The sequence below is a fragment of the Triturus cristatus genome, chromosome 1_2 (genome assembly GCF_964204655.1).
Source record: "Triturus cristatus chromosome 1_2, aTriCri1.1, whole genome shotgun sequence".
Classification (NCBI taxonomy): Eukaryota; Metazoa; Chordata; class Amphibia; order Caudata; family Salamandridae; genus Triturus; species Triturus cristatus.
This window is the reverse complement of record NC_140580.1, coordinates 205,353,530-205,360,388: the sequence shown is the minus strand read 5'-3', so window position 1 is coordinate 205,360,388 and position 6,859 is coordinate 205,353,530.

The following is a 6,859-nucleotide window of genomic DNA, read 5'->3' as shown; positions in this document are numbered from 1 at the left end:
CACCTGTAACCAAACCCACCACCTCTCGCTGCAGGTCTCAGCTGAGTCAGGAGCTTACGGTTCTCCACAGACTTCTCCAACAGTTCCTCTAGTTGAGAACCAAAACAACTTCACCCCATCAAAAGGCAGATGAGAAAGGAGTGCCTTATGGGTCACCTCCGCCTTCTATGACATGATCCATATGTGACGCCTAGCTGAGACAATGGATCCAGAAATGGCTGCTGCAGTAGGTAAAGAATCAAAAGTAATGCCTGAACGTGTTGCTCCGTAATAGACAGCTTTGAATTAACATCATCTCCTTGCTGAAGCTCCTCAGACATGGCTTGAAAGTCATGCAGGAGGGACTGAACAACATGTGTGGCATAAGCATCTGCAATGATTGAAAAGTCTGAGGCTGGACAGGCCTGCTTAGTGGCACTGTCCACCTTTTTGTCAACCTGTTTACTCGGAGAGGCATCTGGAGAGATGATGGAGCCACTGGAAGCCAGGCCTGCTATAAGAGAATCCACCTTTTCCTGAGGGGGAACTCATTCTGGAAATTGCTATGTGGCTACCTCTTAGAGAGGAACCTAAGGAACCCTGATTTCTCAACATCGGACCGTTGCCTTTAAAAAAGTCCACAGATAGATTTATGGATGGCCAGAGCCTCAGACGTCTTCCGACGGTACTGTGAGAAAAAATTCTCCTCCCCATCCAGAGGACCCACCACAAGAAAGGCCAAATAGTCTTCCAAGTAGGTCATAACCGCCTTCAACTCAGCTCCTTCACAAAGAGTCCCCTCTATTACTTATCTGAACCATCAGAGTCAGGGTCAGGCTGAGAGGGGAGCCTAGTGATCTTAGGCACTGGACACTCTTGTGCCGCAAAAAGCTACACCCACATATTTATTTATCTTAGACTGAAGGACATCTAGATTCATTCCGTCAGGCTAATGAAAGGAAGCTGGCTCTGAGAACACTTCCAACTCAGAGCCAGAAGAATCATGTCTCCACATTCCAGTACGCTTAACCTCCATGCCTGCAATCACCAAACAACTGCCAACATGAAGGGAGAAGTCATGCCATCATATACACTTCCGGGTAGCACCGTTGATAAGCAACAGGCATGGAATTCATGACATGGAGCACTGCTGATGGCTTCCAGCGTCTATATTATACCTAGCAACCACCTCGCAGGACTCAAAGACTCCTGAGGAAGAGGCGAGAAGACTGCTGCTCCATTATCGGGAGCACAACTCCAGGTAAAACAAACTGCCACTTCTAAATGCTCCGTGAAGGAGCAGTGGTGTGCCAAGTCTGTCAGAATCCACCGAAGTGCCCCGCGGGGATGACTGACCTGAAGATGAACCACCGCTCCTATGCACTTGGTGCAGGAGTGACAGCGTGCCCCAAAAACACTACAACAGTCCCTGCCGCTCCGAATCACTCAATGTAGGAGTGGCTATGAAAAAAATTGCAGAAGAGCTTGCTGTGTTTTAGACCTGGCATCCTAGGTGTGGTTTCCACAGACTTTTTGTCTTTTGACCTCCTGTTTTGCTGACTTCATTTTTGCTAACTTCAGGATTCTGGGCATTTTACCTCTGCTAACCAGTGCCAAAGAGCATGTGCTCCGTTTTCAAAACATAGTAACATTGACTTATCCACAATTGGCATATTTAATTTACTTAGAAGTCCCTAGAAAAGTGCACTATGTGTGCCCAGGGCCTGTAAATTAAATGCTACTAGTGGGTCTGAAGCACTGATTGTGCAACCCACTCAATATGCCTTTAAACATGGCTCAAGTTGCCATTTCGACCTGGCAAGTTAACCTCCTTGCAAGGCCCAAACATTCCTTTTTATTACATCTAAGCCAACCCTAAGGTAGGCCCTAGGTAGCTCCCTGGACAGGGTTCAGTGTATTTAAATGGTTGGACAAGTACTTTTAGGTTTTCCATGTCCTGGTAGTGAAATACTCTTAAAGTCGTTTTTCGTTACTGCAAAGCCTGTCTCCCCCATTTAACATTGGGACTGCCTTAAACATATTTTAAGTGTAAATTCCAATTAGGAGCAAATAGAAATTTGGGGGTTTGGTGTCTCTGGACTCACAATTTAAAATCCCAATGTATGGTGAAGTCAGATTTTAAATTGTAAGTCTGAAAATCCCACTTTTAGAAAGGTGGCATTTTCTTACTTTAACCATTCTGTGCCTCTGCCTGTCTCTGAATGCCCATCTGGGTTGGATGACAGCTGGGATTTGTGCATTCCCTCTAGACAGACACACAAAAGAAGATGGGGTGTGACATTTGCACCCTGATGGCCCATCACAGGCTGATGGGCCTTCCAAGGGGTAGATTTGGGGGGAGGAGCTGACACTTGCACCTGAATAGGGCTGGCCTGTACCCACACAAAGAACTGCATACTCCCCTGTAGTGAGTATGAAGCCAGGGAAGGAAAGGCAGAGACCTTGTGTTCTTCAAAGGCCTCTTTGATGTCTCCCCACTTCAAAGGCACATTTGGGTATAAGAACTGGACCTCTGACACCACCAAATCAGAACTTTGCTGGAACCAAGGACATTCTGCCTGAAGGAAGAGCTACTGTGCTGTAGGAGGGACTGTCACTTTGCTAAATGCATTGCTGTATTTGCCTGCTGCCTGCTGAGTGTTGTGCTATAGAAGGGACTGATACTTTTCTACCTGCTCTGTCTGTTGTGTTGGCCTGCTGCTTCATGCCTGGGAGTAAGAGGGACTGGACCTGTTCTCTACATCCTTGAACCCAAGATTCCACAAGGGCTCGTTGGCTTGCCTTCTGTTTTCTGAAGTCTCAGGGACACAAAAGTCTTCTTGCAACACTGCTTGTGCTTATGAAATCTTCAATGTGAGAGTCCTACCCTTGCCTGAGGTGCCGTCTCAGTCCTGGGCCTCAGAAGTGAGTTCTGCAGCTGTTTTCTTCAAGAATTGGTGCAGTGGCCCCTTAGTGGCTATCGAAACAAATGCAGTGTCCTCTAATGCACTGCCGCTTTGATGATGATGTGGGTCCCAGGGGCGAGGTTTGATGACGACGGAGTGCAGATCCTTCAACACTGTCGGCAAGGCTCAATGAGAACTCAAGTAACATTTGACCACTAGGGACTTCTAAGCACTGTTTTTGCAATTAATCTTGAAAAATTCATATCTCAAGTCCTAATAATTGGATTTTTGTTGTTTTGGTCTTGATTTACTCAGAAAAATATTCCCTATTTGTCTAAACTAGTGTGGAGTCTTTTTGTGGTGTTTCACTCTGTTACCGTAATTAAAGTGTGCGCAAATACTTCACACATTGCCTCTTAAGTTAATCCTGACTGCTCTGTGCCAAGCTACCAAAGAGTGAGCACAGATTAATTTAGGTTGTGTATCTGACCTACCCTGACTAGGATTGTGGCTCCTGCTTGTACAGGATGTATACTCTGCCAACCAGAAACCTCAATTTCTAAAACACTGAAACCTGAAACCGCCAATCACTCAGTATAGGAGCAGAGGTATAGTAAACATACTAATAAATGAGCAGACGCTATAGCAGTCTATGCAGCATAACATAAAATACAATAAGATGAATACACTTACCTTTATAGGTGCCTTGTCAGAACACAGAGAAATAAAAGAATGTGGTATGGGTTTGTCCCACCCTTAATGGTCAGTTGGCAGGTACCTCATGTCAGATCACCATGTTGGGGGGGGGCAGGATTTTTTTCTATGCATGAATGCTGTGCCCTGAACACATAGTGCTCAAAGGTGACAATGACGAGGAAGACTCTTGGTGAGTACCTGTCCCCAAAAGTGAGTGCTGCTGGGCTCCTCTGTCAACCACCAGCTCAAATTAAGTAATGGGGATAGTAGTAAAACACTTTTTTCCCACAAAATACCCCAGTGATTAACAAAACAATAATAATGAGTTGCAAAAACCTTACTGTGACGGTACTCAAACACAATATAGATTGGTAAGGGCTATCTTTCATTATTCGCATGGTGCCCGGAGTGAGGCTGAATATCTGTTTCCGCTCTAGTGACTTGTTTAGAAAGCATCTTCAGAGAGGGATGGTGACTGGATTCACATGGTGCTCCTACGAAAAGTCACTTGTGACGGATGAAAGTTAATGTAGAGCCGTAAAGAGTAGCTCCAGTGATGGCTTTGGCCTCAGTGGAGGCATACAGCTAATCCTGTTCCCTGTTATTGCTCCCCTGTGGTCTAGCAGCTCACTCAGCACCATTAAAATGTTATAGTTCTCAAACGTTTAGGGCTAAAGGTTTGAAGTGTGAAAGCTGACTGCACTAAGGTGCTGTCCATTTGATGACGTTACCTCTGTAGTCCCTGCAGTGAGCACTATGTGGGCAGGCTGCAGGAGAATATGCTTACCAATGAACGGATGCTTTGGAAGTGTAATAACCTTTCTAAGTGACAGCCACACACTGGGCTCTTTTTTTTATTTTAAAACAACATTAGTCCCAGTGCTTGAGATGTGAAAAGCGTTGCTGATGTGTGCGTTGCTAGGTTGCGCTGCATAGCTAAAGGTGGCAGTATGACACATTTAAAGGCAGGGATCTCAGGTTTCTTGATTGTATAGGAGAGTATCTATCAAGTGCAGTTCTTCCTTGTGTACTTTGTTACTTGTAGTTTCGTTCATGTTGTTATATTCAAAGGGCTGAGCTCTTGAAGGCACTTAAAAACCTGCACTACCTGAGCTATACACAGGTAGAATTGGGACACTTGGTTTCGCAGTAAGGTGCTTGGCCACCAAGTTTCTCTAATCAAGCTTCTCTACTATAAATGATGTCACTGGAGTGCTGGCTAAAAACCTAGCGTTGGCATGTTGATATTAATAGACTCGAATAAAGTTTATAGCTGGCTGCTTAGCTGGTTATGGTAAGGAAACATTGCCTCTTTCTTCAGGCCGGACATCCTTGTGCAGGATGTCCTATGGGCAGAACATCTTGTGCCTGGGAATCCTGAAGCGACTGAGAGCAATCGCTCCACACAGAGACAAGGTGTGAGGAGGAATGGGGTTGGGAGATTGACTCCTCAACAACGGACAGCTTGGGTACAGGGGCAAGCAGGGACAGAAGGAGGTGGGATCTACTCTAGACTAGATGAAGGGGGCCTTTGCTGCAGCAGGACTGGTTTCGTTCTTCAGCAAAGGGCTGCTGAAGCTGTACATTTTCTAAAAACAAACAAATCACAAGCTACACGCTTTCACAAAGCTCTAAATGTATAACGATAAATTGAGAATGTGCACAACGCCAAACTTCTCAACTTTGCCCATCCCTAGAAGACATGGGATAACTATATGAATGCTGAGCTATCTGCGGAAAGAGTCAATGGGAAGACATCCAATGTCAGAGGTCCTCCTGACTCTGGACTAAAATTTTCTAATAGGTGATCCTAACTAAAGATCAGTGAAGGGATTTGTCGACGATCGATGAGTGTGTAAGAGTCATTTGAATATTGCAGAAATGATTTTTTTATTGTATGTAAATGTGATCTCAGATCTTGCTAACCTCATTGAGGTTACAGAGATAGTTGTGCTTCTCAACATACATAGAATGTGCCTCTAATGTCACAAATCTTGGCATTTACATAATTCTTAATGTGTCACATGCACTTAGGATTGGGCAAACCCTCCGAGAGCAGAGCAGCCCCGCCCAACCCGCCCCTAAACCAGCACGGAAACATAATATGATATTAACTCAAAGTTATTATCATTTTATGTTTCCTTAATTTGCAGTATTTGTATTTAAAAGCAGTGGGGCGACGCTCTTCCACCACAGCGGAGGAGGAGCCACTGAGTTCAACTTAGCCATTGAGCCTGTCAGTGTGGCGGCCTTCTACACTGACTATGAATGGTCTGCCTTCTAGCTACTGGTAAGATGCAGTTCAAGCAGAGGGGTGCATCACATCTCTTTAGGGAGTGTGATTCTTTGCGCCTGAGGTGATGCTATTTGAAGGGCATCGTATTTTTTGTTAAGATAATGTTTTGCATTATATACAAGAACATAATTTCCTCCGTGCTCATGATCTCTACTTCTGGCTTTTTAAAAAGTAGTGGGCAAGATCAGACATATTACAAGAAGCCACGGTGCTATTGATTGGCAGTGCAGTCAGGTGGATATGCGCATCTGCTGTTTAATAATCCAATGAAAAAATAATAAATGCCAGGGCCATCGGCAACGTATTTTGGGGAAATAACACTACTATCTCCGACTGTGAGATAGGTAATGGAATATCTCCTGCCACAATCACTACTTCAAAACATTAGTATGTAAGCCTGTTAGGAGAGATATGGGTTAGTAAGAAGCTCGAAGTGAGAGGAAAATGTGGGGAAGGGGGAGTGGGAACCACTAATGAAAGGTGATAGCAGTTAGCAACAATGGAAATCCTAGAATAAATAAGGTTAAAGGTGAATGGTTCATTTAGGCTTGTTCAGAATGCACTCAGTTTGAAACTGTATTTACCGCAGTGACGTCTGAATCTGGAGGCGTCATCTCCACCAGGTTGATCAGATATGGTTCATCCCGCCATTGAGGAGCATTGTCATTGATGTCCAGCAAGGTAATATTCACCTGGGAGAAGCACATTGGAACTAGTGTTTAATCTACTCCAAAATATCCATATTCTTCAGATTGCATGAAGATAGTCACTTACACATAAGGATGTTCACTTATCCATGAAGATGTCCACTTACACATGTCTGCTTAATCACATAGTGCTCAAAAGAGATCATGGAAAACCTTATCTACATAGTAGCTCTACCTGCAGATGTGCTAACTCCAGTGAAAACCTACAGAATAAAACCTAGAAATAAGACCAATAAATGTAACACTTAGGAAATACGAGTGCTAGAAAGCTAATT